This window comes from Polypterus senegalus, chromosome 6, assembly GCF_016835505.1.
Source record: "Polypterus senegalus isolate Bchr_013 chromosome 6, ASM1683550v1, whole genome shotgun sequence".
Classification (NCBI taxonomy): domain Eukaryota; kingdom Metazoa; phylum Chordata; class Cladistia; order Polypteriformes; family Polypteridae; genus Polypterus; species Polypterus senegalus.
This window is the reverse complement of record NC_053159.1, coordinates 19,922,473-19,939,075: the sequence shown is the minus strand read 5'-3', so window position 1 is coordinate 19,939,075 and position 16,603 is coordinate 19,922,473. Positions and strand designations below refer to the sequence as shown.

The 16,603-nt window shown below is 35.9% G+C and overlaps 1 protein-coding gene across 2 annotated transcripts in view; it reads left to right on the top strand.

Moving 5' to 3' along the window:
- Positions 1 to 518: 518 nt before the first annotated feature.
- The window catches only part of pik3cd (phosphatidylinositol-4,5-bisphosphate 3-kinase, catalytic subunit delta), a 119,290-nt gene continuing 103,205 nt past the window's right edge, over positions 519 to 16,603 (top strand). Inside the window, exon 1 of one of the 2 annotated variants that reach the window (XM_039755507.1) lies at positions 519 to 600. The gene's annotated coding sequence lies outside the window, so the exon portion shown is untranslated. Of the gene's footprint in view, positions 601 to 7,307; positions 7,373 to 16,603 lie in introns of those variants that run through there. The other variant, XM_039755508.1, reaches the window with a different exon arrangement.

Below are 16,603 nucleotides of genomic sequence, written 5' to 3'. Positions count from 1 at the left end.
GCGCCTGACCACAATGTGAAGTGGCACTTCAAAGGTTCCCAATACTTGAAGGAATGAGAAAATTCATCTTTTTATTTTTAATAAATTTGAAAACCTTTATGAAAACATGTTTTCACTTTGTCATTATGGGTTGCTGAGTGGTTGAGGGGGAAAAATGGCAAAGTTACAACACAGTTAAGTGTGCAGGAAGAGAAGGGGTGAATCCCCTTGTAATAGGAGAACTAACCTAATTATACTTTTATGCAGACTCTTAATGTAAACAAACCGTTATTGTTTAATAAATCTGTTAAATACAATATTCATTTATCAAACCATGATTTACAATATGTCTTTTATCTTTAATTAAATTATATCTGTTGTTCGAAGCGCATTATGAAGTGAGAAGCTCACCCTCGTCATCATCAGAAAGGTACTGTAATATAAGACGGGTGTGTTTAAGACACGCCCTCAAATAGTTGTTCTCGCGGTAGGTGTAGGCAGGGGGCGGGGTGGTGTAGTTATTGTGAGTGGCGGGAGATGCAAGCGATAGGACGGCGGGGCGTGAAAGTTTGTTTTGTCCGTCACTGGAGGCGGAGGATGCTCGGTGCTGCTATGTTTCAGGTTAGGTGTAATATATTTTTACGTTGTGCGCGGTTGTATAGTTTTAACTCTCTGTGTAAGCTGTTCAGGTAAAGCCCAATGACAACAGTATTTACACTCTTGCTTCGTCTGGTACCTAAATGGTGTCAAGCCTTACACTCGATATCGTGCTGGGCAATTCGTTTCACTTTACTGCCTACGCCGTTTAATTAAATCGTATTATTTGATTAATTCGATAGGCTAGGGGCTGGTGGCCGTAACAAACTTTATTTCAATTTGATTGATTCTTAAGTATATTATAATTAATATTATAAATTATGTAATAACTAGAATAAAATGGGTTTGGAATGTGGATGGATGGTACACTGATGATTTATTTTAAATCATGTAACGTTGTCCTGCTTGAAACCACGGAGCCTAACAACATAGTGAAAATGCATAATTAAAATGAAAGTTCGAGAATCCTACAGGTGAACAAGAATCGTGCGACTCGTTATAATGATTCAGTTCGAACATAAACGTCTGCCTGAGACACGAAAGACGCTGACGACATGATTGCCTGCGCTGCAGCACTCCCGTTGAGCTCCGCTGAATCGATCACTCGGTTCTTATAAGTCTGTTAAAAAGAGTCGCTCAAAAAGAATCGTTCGCGAATCCCTCATCACTATTTGCGTCTTTGAAAGCAGAAAGGGCATATTTTATACGATATAAATTGAGCTCTTAAATGAATAAACTTCTTGATGTTTGAACACTATGTACTTAAGAAGAGTATTATCCAAATGACTTGTAGCCTCTAGAAAATGAGTGATTCTCTATCCTTTATTTGTTTCTAGTTCATTTCTTCTCAAATATTTCTATCAACATGGGTATATTCCATGATGAACACAGGTAAAATTGATTAACGCAAGGGGTAAGCTGCTGGCTCCTTTATCATTAGTGTCTCATTGTGAACTTAAAGTTGTTTAAGAAAATAATAAGCAAATAAAAGAGTGCATGCAGCTGTTTAAGACTAAAAGATGCAATTAAGCACAAAATTATTTGGTGAACTAGCAGCAGTTGGGTTTTAATTAAGTTCAACCATTGGTCCAACTTAAAATACAGGCTATATAACATTTTAAAAATTTAATATGTGGGGAAAAACAAAAAACTGCACAATTTTCCAAAATTATACAGTTGCTTTTAATAAAATGTTACATGTACAATGAATTCTAACCAACTTAAAATTTAGGCTATATGGTATTTCAGAAATTTCATCAAGAAAGGTGGTTGTAAGGTAGTGGGAAAAATGCGTCACTCCAAATCGACTAAGTCAAAGAAAATTACATTTTACATGCATATTATTTTTCCAAAAGTTACGCCGAGAAATGGGTTGTAAAGGAGGGGCAGGGGTGGCAAGATCCATCCATCCATCCTCTTCTGCTTATCCGAGATCGGGTCGCAGGGGCAGCAGCTTGAGCAGAGATACTCGGACTTCCCTCTCCCTGGCCACTTCTTCTAGGTCTTCCGGGGGAATCCTGAGGCGTTCCCAGGCCAGCCGGGAGACATAGTCCCTCCAGCATGTCCTGGGTCTTCCCCGGGGCCTCCTCCCTGTTAGACGTGCCCGGAACACCTCACCAGGAAGGCGTCCAGGAGGCATCCTGATCAGATGCCCGAGCCACCTCATCTGACTCCTCTCGATGCGGAGGAGCAGCGGCTCTACTCTGAGCTCCTCCTGGATGACTGAGCTTCTCACCCTATCTTTAAGTGAAAGCCCAGACACCCTGCAGGGGAAACTCATTTCAGCCACATTTACTCGCGATCTCGTTCTTTCGGTCACTACCCATAGCTCATGACCATAGGTGAGGGTAGGAACGTAGATCGACTGGTAAACTGAGAGCTTTGCCTTACGGCTCAGCTCCTTTTTCACCACGACAGACCGATGCAGAGCCCGCATCACTGCAGACGCCACACTGATCCGCCTGTTGATGTCACGCTCCATTCTTCCCTCACTCGTGAACAAGACCCCGAGATACTTGAACTCCTCCACTTGGGACAGGATCTCGCTTCCAACCCTGAGAGAGCACTCTACCCTATTCCAGCTGAGGACCCTGGTCTCAGATTTGGAGGTGCTGATTCCTATCCCAGCCGCTTCACACTCCGCTGCGAACCAATCCAGAGAGAGCTGAAGATCACGGCCTGATGAAGCAAACAGGACAACATCATCTGCAAAAAGCAGTGACCCAATCCTGAGTCCACCAAACCAGACCCCTTCAACGCCCTGGCTGTGCCTATAAATTCTGCCCATAAAAGTTAGGAACAGAATTGGTGACAAAGGGCAGCCCTGGTGGAGTCCAACTCTCACTGGAAACGGGTTTGACTTACTGCCGGCAATGCGGACCAAGCGCTGACACCGGTTGTACAGGGACAGAACAGCTCTTATCAGGGGGTCCGGTACCCGATACTCCCGGAAGCACCCCCCACAGGATTCCCAGAGGGGACACGGTCGAACGCTGATCCTCTGCTACAGAAGCTGGCGGCAAGTTGCAAAACCAAAAGTTAATTACTCCAAAATGGTTAAGCCAATGGTAATGAACTTGACATATTGCTTAGATTACAGTGATGGCTACATACCACATCACTGATTCAATGAAAATGACGGTGTTTGTTGTGCAGCATGCTGCTGTTTAAGACTAAAAGATACAATTAGGCAAAACATGTTTCCTATGTAATATTTTCTTTAGCAGTAATACTTAAGCTCTAATTAAGTTTAGCCCTTCAGGAAAGCTCAGTGAGTGAGGGGTTAGATAAGTGGTCCTTAAGTTCAATACTTGGGGGTTAAAGTTGTCATTCCAATCAAATCCTTATATTAATCGAACCCCTGTCTTATTTAAACATGCAGATATTTGCCAGTGTACTCAATTTTATCAAAAATTTCAATTGGATTTGTTCACTCTTTATGAATATTTAATGTTTACATTTACATTTATTTGCTTTTACCCAAGCGACCTACAAAAGAGGTCACTATAATCAAGTAAATCAGTCTGGGGAAGCAATATTAGTAACAAGTGTTACAGGACAAAGGTACAAAATTGATAATCTTAAGTGACAAGCTCAAAACAAAATATAAGCTAGTTACAATTCCCAGATTTAAAAAAACCTATCAAATATTCACCAAGCAACGTTCTTCTTAAACTCATTGAGGGAGTCAGAGTTTTGAATGGAGGTTGGCAGGCACGTTTCACCAGCTAGGAGCTGCACATGGAAAGAGCCTAGTCTGAGTTTTGATACCATGCAGAGGTGGCATCACCAGACACCATTCAGCTGCAGACCTGAGTGGTGGAGAAAGCGCAAATTACCTCGCGAGTGTCTACATAGGAATAGGTGCACCCCCGCTCACTACTCTGTAGACACGCATCAAGTATTTGAACTTAATAGGTGTAGTAGCTGGAGGCCACTGTAGTAATCTGAAAGGAGGAGTGACATGTCCCCATCTCAGATGGTTGAACACCAGACGTGCTGCTGCATTTTGAATCCTTTGCAGCGGCTTGGTGACAGATGCCTGTATACCTCCCAGCAGAGAGTTGCGCTAGTCCAGTCATCACACGACCAGAGCCTGGGCCATCAGTGTTCAGCTGTGTGTTTTCTAGACACTTTTCATGGTGTATGTTAAGGCTTTGTTTAACATTTCAACTGCCTGCTAATAAGCACAGTGTCAGAAAATGTACAAAATTAATCCGTATACTGTACTTCAGTACTCACAGTTGCGTTTTTTTTTCTCCAGCTGTCTGGAGTTTTTTTTTTTTTTAGTTTTTCGGTCCACCCTGGCCATCGGACCTTACTCCTTTTCTATGTTAACTAATGTTGTCTTATTTTAATTTCTTATTTTGTCTTGTCTTTTTTTTTTTTTTCTTCAGTATGTAAAGCACTTTGAGCTACTTTTTGGATGAAAATGTGCTATATAAATAAATGTTGTTGTTGTTTGCATCTTTGTCTGCTTTTTATCATTAAGAAAGCAAACTATAGAAAATGGGAAATTAAAATGATTTCAGTATATTTCAGACTCCATAATGAGAATAGAAGAGGTTAGCTAATTACAAGCACTAATGTGTTGATGTCTTTAAAATTAGTTGGAATGAAAATCCACAGGGACATGAGTCTCCCTGAAGAGTGTTTGTTTGGCATATAGTGGTGTCAGTCTTTTGGCTTAATTGAGGATTTGCTTGAAATAAATATGCAGTAGAAAAGTGCACATTTAAAAAAAAAAATGAATACAGTGATTACTTGTTTTATATTTATAGTACTTTTCTCGGGAAACACACTGAAACAACAGTGAAAACATTGTCATATTAATAAAAGTTACATTATTACAATAACAATGTTACCACAACAAACACCTACTTATCCATTTATTTTCTGACAGTACTTTTTCTCTAACATAGGTATGTTATTATGCAGCTCATTGGGGTTAAGGCAAGAATTAAGAGTAATGAAAATAAGTATGACGCTAAGTCAATAATTATCTGCATTTGTGTGATAATTTTGTTTGGGCTCGTATTCTCACACACTTGGAAACATGATGTGTCCGTGGTCAAAGTGGTAAAGTTTTGACCATGATCTGTCAGTTTATTTTGTTGTTTTATAGGAGTAAACATGATAGTTATTCTCTTTGTGCAAAAAAAAAAAAAAAGCAGCAAGCAGTAATCTGTGTTTTATGAGCTGATGGTGCACTAAGGTCCAAAATCCTTGTTGGTTTGTCAGAATCATAATCCGGACTTGCTCAGTGTTGTTATTGATAGTGGACGTGGTTGGGTGTCCCACTCCTAGTTTGTGTTTAACAGTTGTTTGATCATTTTTAAACTTCTCAGTCCATTTGTAAACATTCCGCTGTGGTAAAACACTGTCTTCATATTGTGCAGGTAGCCTTTTATGGATTTCGTCACCTTGAGCACGTGAAAAGCATATCGCATCTTGGTGCTCTTGTTTGGTGCCAATGGAGGGTGGAGTTAACACGTTATCATAAGTAAATGCATGCCTGAGTAGGTGTGGTTTTTCTAAGAGTACTTCAGGTTTTTTACTCCTGCTAAAGATATGCCATTTATGGTGAATTGGTAATTCAGAATTGGCCTTACATGAGTGAGTGTGGATATGTTCAAGAGTGTGTCCTTTAGCATAGTGATTCGCAACCAAGGGTGCCACAACCTACTAGGTTAAGCTCAGTAAACTTACAGTGGGGCCATGAGGTGACTGAAAATAATGACAAAAGATCAACAAAACACTTAATTCACAAAAAAATCAAGCTACGTTAGCAGTGTCAAATCCACATGTTTCAAGTGGACCACTTAATCAATATCCAGGTACTGTATTGACTCAACTATACTATTGCATTGAAGAGAAGTGAGCTTTGAAGTGGAAAGGGAAAGTTTGGAGAATTTGAGAAGAAGTTGTTCTGTAACGGCCAGTTCCATAATTAGCAGAGCAGGAACTAAGATTATAATAGTGTCAGTATTACGTAATTTCACAGAAGGCAGTTTATTATTATCAGTAATGGGATACACTAGAAAATATGCTAAATATTGTACTAGTTTTTAGAAAGCCTTGAATTACTAAAATTCAATTAATAGGGCATTCTTGGAAAAGCAGGTCATTTTTGAGAATGAGTGATTTGTTTGGATTAAGAACACAATTAAAAGTTAATTAATAGGTATGTTAGGAAGGAAGAATATTTGGGCCACAAGGAATAAAAACTTCTATAGGAAGAAAATTCAAAAGATGAAGTTATGTTGATATCATTCTGTTTCAACATTCAGGATCTTATAATTTAGCCACAGTCTGATATGGTCTAGAATTACCTGGCTGAATGGGGGGTCTTAGAGAGCTGGAAGTACCCTATATGGGTCATCGGTGCTACATGAGAAATGAACCTATATATTACTATTCTTACTTTGTAAGATTTGATGTGGAAATTAAAATGGAACCCCTGTTCCACCAATCCCTTACTCATTCTGAAATGGTCTTTGACATGCAGATGGATCTCTACAAAGCACTGTCAGATTTAAGGTTATAGGCAATGATCTTAAAATATAAAAAAGAGTTCAGGAAAAAACAATTCAATGTATTTGTAGCAATGTCAGTAGTATTTCAAAAAACAAGAAAAAAGATAAAAATTATAAAACATGAATTGTATTTTACCACTCCCAGTTGACTTCTTAAATGAGGAAGAGCCATGTTCAAAATTATGCTGTATACTACAACTACTAATGTGTAAGTGACGAGGGCAAAAAAAGAAAAGGGCAAGGGGCTCTTGATAGTATAATTTAAAGGTGTACATGTAAAGCTCACATGGTATAACTTCTATTACTGTGGCCTTTTAAACATCACGAAAAGGTTAAAATGATAATGTAGATTGTAAAATTGATAATAACCATGATGATTATTTTGATATGAAAAAGTGGATAAGCAAATAAGATACAATTACAAGTAATTTAATACTGAACCGACTAAGGTTCAGCACATAGAAACTGTGACTGCATTAAATCATTGTGTTATGGGTCAGATTCAGTTGCTCATTACTCTGCATTTGAGTTGAAAATCACAGATAAGAGGATTATTTATTTGCCTCTGCAGAGCAACAGACAGTATGAATGCAAACACAGGAAGCCACGTCTTTCTTGGTTTAATACAAAAAAGCAGATTGCTTAAGTTATAAACAAACCGTAGTAAACCACATTTACTGTTTAAGACTGCACCTCTGAAACCTCTGGCAGATTGAATCTTCTGATAATGTTGATCTTTGGAGTGTAAGGAGTTAAATTTGGTAAGTACATGTAACTTGTTTGTCTTTATCTTGCAGTGTTCTAAATTGTAGCAACATTTAGGTTTTCCTACTCATAAGTTGTTCTAAATTCTAAAGATATAAATAAGCAAACATTTATCATAACCTTTATTTTGAAATTTGTTATTGCAGTTATTTCTTTATTTTGATCTAAGTTGTTAATAACCTTTTTATTTATGTTTGTAAAACTTTTTAAATTATTTGTATATTTAAGCATATTATTTTTGCTTAATGGCTGATTTGTCTCAGTAGTTTATTGCTTATGAGCTTTTCTCAGATTCAAAACGTTTCTAACACATTTCTTTCAAATTTCCAAAGTTTATTAGGTACACAAATACAAAAGAAGCACATGCAGAATTTCATCCATCAGGGTAATGTTAGTATATCTTTCTTAGCTACTCTAAATGACTTTAACTCACTAATGTAATTTAAAAATTTGCTAACACATTCCTTGTACAGCTATATTCTATTTAAGTGTATAGAATACATCTGCCAGGCTTGATGGGTTGAACTAGAAAGTGGTAGTGTAAAAATATCCCTCTTCTGGATCACTGAGTATATTTTTGAGGAAGGTATTACAACATCAAGGCGTGAGAGCCTTTAGCAGTGCTTACTACAGAACTTGAAACTGAGTCCTCATTATTTATTTACTATATGTAGTCAAATAATATGTACTGTAGCTGACATGTTGAATTTCTATTACTAGGAAAAGTAATGAAGTAGTGCTTATTGAAAGGGAAACCTGAAGTGTCATGTTATCTATGCATTGTGGGCACTCTAGCAAACATATCTTTTCCTATGGTATTTTTATTTTCATTGCAGCAAAATATTAACGAAGTGCAATGTACACACACTTAATCACTGCTGTTTGCAGTAGGAATCAATACAGTAGTTGGTGGCCTACAATGCTGTAAAGCTTGGACACTCAGGCCTTATCATCACTATTGGCCAGGAGAGTCTTAAAATGCAGCATCAGCTGTAAGCACATTTTACTTTTTTAAGATTGATTATTTAAAGGCTTGTGTAATTTTTTATGTTTGTAATTTTGTTTAGATTACACTGCTTTTGCTATAGTGAATTTAATGCTGTGATTATAAGTGGTAGTGCACTTTATAAAAATAACTTTAATAGAATGTATTTGAATTTACAGTAAGTATAAAAGTGCTTCAACTATGGTATATTTAGTGGCTGCCTTGGACAAACTGTGACTTCAAGTCTTGTAATGACCTTTGTGTTTGATTAAGGTCAAGCCTGACATTCCAAACCGCAAAGTTTCTTCCTCTTCATCCTACTTTGGCAGCTTTTCCTGGGAATGTTTTAGGAGTATCAATTTTTAAATGAGCTTCAAATCGTGACATTTTCCACTGAGTTGTGGTTTGAATCTGATTTCTTACTTTGCCCTTAGAGAGGAAACTGTCTTGGTCTATGGACAGAAGAACATGCACTTATCATGATACTCCAGTCACCATTCTTGATATTAGTGGGGCGATTGTTTTATCATTTGTTTGTTCTACAGTAGAATGATTAATTTCAAAACATTTTAGTATGCTATATGGCTTGTATATGTTAATATAAAATATTATTTTATGTATTATATATTCATATATTGCACATTTTATATTGTATTCTGGTCTGATGAACATTTACACCAATTGCTGAACATTACTGAGGTGTCCTTAAAATGTAGCCTGGTTTATTGCACAATCCCAGATTAACCAGGATTCTTACCTGTATGCTCTAGATGCCCTCACAGGATTTGTCCTGGTGAATGAATCTTTAATTTATTAACTTAGTGCCCATTTATTATGTCACCTTGTTATCCTTAATGTCATGGACTAAACTAGTGACCCATGTAGTTTACTTGTGCACAAGTGAATTATTTCTTAACAAATTCTTTTTTTATTTTATGTACAAATTTAATGCTAAACAATAACATTGTGGTTGTAAAGTTAATTTCTGTTAGACCAATAAGGACTAATTTTAAACAAAGATCTCACAATAAAAAATGAAGTATAATACAGTGGTGCATATGAGGTTGTTAATTCCTTGAATTTAAGAATGATACAGGGTTCTTTGAGATTTTATTCCATCATGCTGTACTTCCAGACAGTTTATTATTTTTGAAAGTTGTCCTAGGTTATTGGACACCAAATTGTTTTTCAAAGTTTGTCCTTATTGGCACTTTAGGTGTAGATGTTACTTACTACAGCGAGAAAGAGTACAGGATACTACCACATTGCAAACTTGAATTGAATAAAAGCATTCAGAGATGGAGTAAAGGATAGTTGGTAGAAGTTAACAATCACAACTTTGTAAATATAATGGGCTTTCCACCATTCCCTGTTCAAAGGGTTTTCAGTATAAGTTTTTGAAATAAATATTTTTTGTGACTCATTGAGGGGGTTTTGTTTGTTTATCCTGAAATAAGTCCTAAGCTCAGACAGAACTTTTCATTTTGATGTGGAAAATTTCCATTTTATACTTAAAAACTACTTAATATCATGTACAGTACATCATTGCTGTTGAGAAATGAGTGTGCCACTTCCTCCTTTGCCTGTTTTAATAGGGCCATTTATTTGTAAATTATGTTTTTTTTAATGCTAATCTACTTTCATTGTGCCTTTTTCCAAATCTTCAATTTTCTGATACACGTGTCTCCTTCATCCTTCTCATTTACTTTTTTTTCTGTAGGGATAACTTGTGTTATATGCATTTAAACTTTTTATCTCTGTACAGTTGGTGTCTTCAATTTAAAATTTGTCTGTATGGCAGAATGGAATGGTATTGTATACTTTATAATCTTTTCCATCTTGGCCTTAGATAGATAGAACTTTATTTGTCCCTGGGGGATATTTGGCTTTTTAGAGAAGCTCATTAAATAAATAAATGCATACACACACTATGGTCTGAACACACACCAAAATGACTAAAAAGAATGTTTCTTGACACACTTCTGCTGAATATTTAATTAGCTGAAAGTTCTCAGTTTTAATGTGTCACAGAGAAGATGTGCAGAATCTATACTAATAAAAGGCAAAGCCCTCACTCACTGACTCACTCACTCACTCACTCACTCACCACTAATTCTCCAACTTCCCGTGTGGGTGGAAGGCTGAAATTTGGCAGGTTGATTCCTTACAGCTTCCTTACAAAAGTTGGACAGGTTTTATATCGAAATTCTACGCGTAATGGTCATAACTGGAAGCAGTTTTTCTCCATTTACTGTAATGGAGATGAGCTTCAACGCCGTGGGGGCGGAGTTTCGTGTGAAATCATCATGCCTCCCACGTAATCACGCAGTACATAGAAAACCAGGAAGACCTCAAAAAAGCGCTCAAGAAAACATGCATTATATAATTGAGAAGGCAGCGAAACAATAAGAAGCGAGTTCTGCTACTTCGGAAACAAAGCACGATGTAAACCTACACTTTAAATTAAGTTCATAGACAGGCTGCCGCTGGCGTTTGTAATTTAGTGCCTGCCCATATAAGGCCATCCGTCAGCGGCAATCCAATAGCAAACTGCCACGGGTAAATATTCACGGGTGAAGGACTGTGCTTCTGGAGAGGAAGATGAGATGGTCAGGGTGGTGTTTGACACAAACTCAGCGAAACTGCCAGAGAAAGTTTTAAGTGCCAGGACTAAGGTAACATTAAATAAAGCTATGGACATAGCATGAGATGGCACCAGCACAGCTGGGAACCTTCGATGTAAGTACACAGAGTGGTTCACGTGAACTGACGCAGTGCACAGATAAAAAGCAACAGTTCCAAAGAGCTGAACAAAACCGAATTACACAATTGAAAAGGCAGCAAAAAATATGAAGCGTCTGATAAGCATATTCATAAATGCAAAGGAAGACAGCGTAAAAAAAAACCCGTGCATGCAGTTTGTCACATCACAGATAAAAAGGAAGACGAGCTGTTTATTGATGCAGTAAGGAACTAATCGATGAATGAAACCTCTTATCTTTACAACGATTGACAAACACGGAATGTAACTTGAACACATCGTACAAATACGAGCCTGATTGAAAGAAATAATGATAATCAAATCCTTGATGACAGCAACATTCAATAACACTCACAAAACAATTACTGTATATTGACAGTCATGTTACGTTATTTTTAAAATGTTCCCTTTTCTTTTTCATAACTTCTACTTCTCCACTACGATACACGGGTATATATATATAAATGTATATATATACCCAGATCTACAATACATACTTTAGCTTAGACAAGTGGTGGCGCAATTGTAGAGTCTTCGCCTCTAACGCCGACATTCGAGGTTCGATTCCCGAGAGGGGATGTACGTACTATGTACGCCCGCTACCCGATTCATTTTACCTTCCCATCTCCTTGGTTTGGGACGTATGAAAAAATATTAGGTTAACGCAGAATCATGTTACGTTATTTTTAAAATTTTCCCTTTCTTAGCACAAGCACAGTTGAGAAGTTTCGATGCATGTACTCCATAACGCGTTAAAAAATAACGCATTTAATCACACTTTCAATTCCAAGCAAACGGGAACTTTTGTCAATGCATGATTTCCTGGTACATCCATTACACTGATGCACACATCACAGCTGCAAAAATGTTAGTCGGAATAAAGCGCGTTCCTACGACTGATCATTTCGACTACCCGAGCGAAGCCTTGATAAAAGCATGGTTTTGTGCACACTGAAAAGCAAGCAAAATTAGATGCTTAACAGAAAGCGGACTTTGTGGCTCTTACTGGGGATCATTGGACTTCCATGACCGTTAGTAATTCTAAATACATCTAATTACAAAATGTTCAATGATCACACTGTTTTAAGCCTAATGTACAAAATAATTTTGGCTAATGTTACTCAGAGTTTAAAGAGTAAGCTGGTCAAATTACCTTTTATGTTTCTGACTTATTTTTTTAAGAAGAAAAACTGCACTTTATGGTGAAATTTTGGTTATTATTATTTAAAGACAATACTATTCTGAAAATGTACTTAAAGTACTTAAACTACCACTTTATTTTTAAGTCTGCCCAATTTTAACCAGGGATGATATTTTTGTTTCTGTTTTGAATTCAAATGCAGTTTAAAAACTTTTTTTTTCAGAAATTAAAACAGCTTCAGTTTACAATATTCATGTCCATGTCTATTATTTGATTCTGTCGCCCACTAAAACCGTTTTAAATAAAAAAAAAAAACATTTGCGATTTGGGGCAAATTTACGTGTGCGATTACATACGATTAATCAAGATTAATTCTTACACAGCCTTTAATTAATTAGATTAATTTTTTTAATCGAGTCCCACCCCTAATATATATATGTAGATATATATATGTAGATTTGTATATATATATGTGTATATACAGTATATATGTAGATATGTATATGTTGTATATACAGTATGTATATATATGTGTATAGATGTGTATATATATATATATATGCCAGCAACACTCATGACAATTACAAAACAATTACATTGTCAATCATGTTACGTTATTATTAAAATGTTTCCTTTTCTTTTTACTTCTCCGCTGCCAATCGCAGCTATTTTATATTTTATATATATATATATATATATATATATATATATATATATATATATATATATATATATATATATAAATAGATAGATATGACAACAACACTAATATCAATGACAAAACAATTACATTAACAATCATCTTACGTTATTTTTAAAATGTTTGCTTTTCTTTTTCATAACTTCTTTAACACACTACTTCTCCGCTGCGAAGCGCGGGTATTCTGCTAGTTCTTTATAATGGCACTCAGTTTTGCTTTCATTCTCTCCTCCTGTAGTACCGCCACAGGGTCCAGACTGCTTCACACAACCAAGCCTGCCTTTTTAATCAGCTTGCTGGTTCGGTTGGCTTCTCTTAAAGTGATGTTACCAACCTCGCACAGCACAGCATAGAAAATCACACTGGCTTTCACAGAGTTGTAGAATTTGTCACTATCCACATTAAAGGAACACAGATTCCTATGAAAAAAGGTTTTGTTTCATATATAAATATCATATGTTGTTGGTTTAATGTTTTCAATAGACCTTCTAGATTGTACACAGTGTAAAGTGGATTGGAGAAAATAATGGAATGTGTGTAAATACTGTATTGAGATGTCATTATAAATAAAGTTCTGTTTTTTAAAATTTGGTTTGTGAGTTATAATTACCATCTGATGTAGTACTGTATGTCTACATATGATGAAAATTAACATTCAAAAGAAAGATATTGGTATTTTAAAGCATACTAAGGAGCTTTACTGCCTCCTCGCTTCGCTCATCAACGGGCTGGTGCTACACATTAGCCACTTTGCGGTTCAGTCGCTCGCTTGTGGGGATGCGGATGAACAATTTAAACAGATTGTTATTTTCATGGGAATTGTTACATATGCATAATAGAACTATTTTACATTACAGTGAGTAATTAACCATATTAAAAATAGTAAAACGTAATAATTTGAAAGTAAATTATGTTTCATATTGCGTTAGAGTTATTTGTTGTGTTATACAATTTCGTTCTGTTTGGATTTGAAATTAACAAGCAAATACTTTGTCCGTCCATCCATCCATCCATCCTCTTCCACTTATCCGGGGTCGGGTTGCGTTATGGAGAGATATGTTTTAAAGCTAATCCATGTTTTCAGTCATTAAAGATATTTTGTAGATAATATTTAGTTGTTCTATGTAAAGAAAGTTTCTGAGTAACTGACTCAGATTCGCTCAAATCATAAATCCAGTAAAAGGCCACTCCTTGTAAGCCCTAGTGCCACTACACATGCATTTACAGTCCTAAACTGAAACTGAGGTCTGAAGCCAGGCACAAATAAGGAAATGACAGGGCAAAATAGAGTCAGAAGCAGAAATATTGCCAGATAGGTGATTTTTAACACAGATCTGGAGTTTTTGTGTTAGCCTTTTCTGTATGATAAAACTGTTTTTGAATATCTTGGCCAATTTTTCAAGGTGAAAAGTACATTCATCTGTTGCATTGTGAATGATTTATTTTTAAAAGCTTAATTTCTTTGAAAATACCTGACATGTATCATTTTCTTAAAGAATACTCACTCGTGAAATCACAGCCAACTAAATTTCTCTTGTACTTATTTTCACATTTGCAGCCCAATACAGGATACCCACTATGATCATAGTGATGGGTTCAAACTGGACTTTTGATGGATAAGGTGCTAATACCTTATTTACTTGTCAGTTTACCTGGCAATAATTCCTCCCCTGTAAAACTGCAGAGTTTGTTCAGGTCTGTCTTCTCCCAAGTATGTGTTTATCTCTTGTATGCATTACCACTCAACAAAGCAAATAACTGAATATCATAAAGTAAGATCCATACTTCTTTTCACTTCTATTTTCCAAATCTGAGAATGACATCTTTTAAGTAGGCATCCGTTTTAAACAGTGGTGGAATCATGACTGTTTGATAAGATGGCTGGGTTGATAAATTAAAGACAAGAACAACATCAATCTGTAGTGGTCTTGAAATGGACTGGCAGGTCACCTATTACATAGCTTATAATGTGCTGCTAAATTGCTTACACATTGTCTTATCTTCTTAAGTTAAAAAAAAATCCAAAACAACCCACCACCACACAGTATCAAAAGGATTTCCTATTTGATTTTTTTCTAATGATAAATACAATTTACCATTTGAGGAACTGCTTCTTTAGATTTTCACAAGAATCTATTAACATTTTCCTTAATTAAGCTTTAGCATTTTTATTTCACCATTACAAGTAAACTCAAGTTAGATTTTTTTTAATAATTACATGCTGATATTTGCTGTTCTTTTATGAAGTGACATTTTTAAACAAACTCTGTGATAGTGTAAGAGCAGAGACAATTGTATGCCTATCAAACAAAAACTATGACCTTGTGCAATTCTTAAAAGATACAGATTGGAACATCAAGTTATGTTACCCTGCAGACATGCTTCAGTTTTTGAAAAAGTTTAACCGCTCACTTCAGGAAACACAAATAATATTTGACAGATATAATAGAACAGAAGACCCAAAGAAGAAAATTTTAAATTTGGATACAAAGGATTGAAATGCAAACTTAACTGTTAATCTTAATGAACAAGTAAAGAATGATCTATGAAGGTCGTTCAAAAAGTTTCCACACTTTTTTTATTTAAAATCAGTTTATTAAGATTTTCAAAAACAAATTGCATCACTTTTCTATATAGTCACCTTTGTTTGCGATGCAATTTTCCTAGCGTTGTACCAACTTTTTAATGCCCAATTACTACTCCTCCCGCCTTCACCGTTTCCAACGAAAATATAAAAGTGCGGCAACTTTTTGAACATCCCTCACATCTGCAAATGAAGAAAATATGTTGACTGATCTTTTCTCATATGTTATATAAAAAAATTTGAAGACTAGTCTACTTGTTAATAAATTGTAGGTAAAAAATCAACGTGAATAAGCATTTTGTTTTCTACTCCGGTTTGCTTTTTACATGCTTATGTGAAAATGCATTTTCGACTGACGCTGCAATGAAACCAAATTACTAAAATAGGCTAATTTGACACCTACCATACTTTAAAGCTGCCTTTAACAAACCTTACACCAAATATTGATTGTGTCTTGTAATGGCAGAACAAACATGAAACTATTTCTGTTAAATCTTTTTGCAAGAGTGTGTGTATGTATGTATATTATTATTATTATTTAAAATATTTTTCATTAACTGAATTTTTTAAAATCTTTGTCATTTTCATAGGGGTGCCAAATATCAATTATTTTGTATAGGGCTTAGTGATTGGTTAGGGATGATGTTGAAACTGAATTTGACTGGTGTGAAATTTTGAATTACTTAATTGTATGCCGAGTTGTTTTGTACCATACTTAGTATTCTTATAAAACAAATTAAAGGGGTGGAAAAGGTAGTTTCTTTTGTGATGCAGCATTCTCCAGGACATTAAATACTTTTGCCCTTTCTATTTGCAGCGAACAATGACCAGTTACTTGCTTTCTAAATTAAGTAGAAATGTTTCTATATCATTTAATGCCTGAGAATATCTTCTCTTTGTGGAGAAAGCACAGGGGGCACTACATTGGTTTTAGCTAACACTCTCTTCTGGTTGCCTAGCTGGATCAGGATCTCATTTACATTTTCCACTGGTTGATTGATCATGTCCTGTACCTGTGATGGCTCTTTTGGATTTCACATGATCCTACAGATTCTG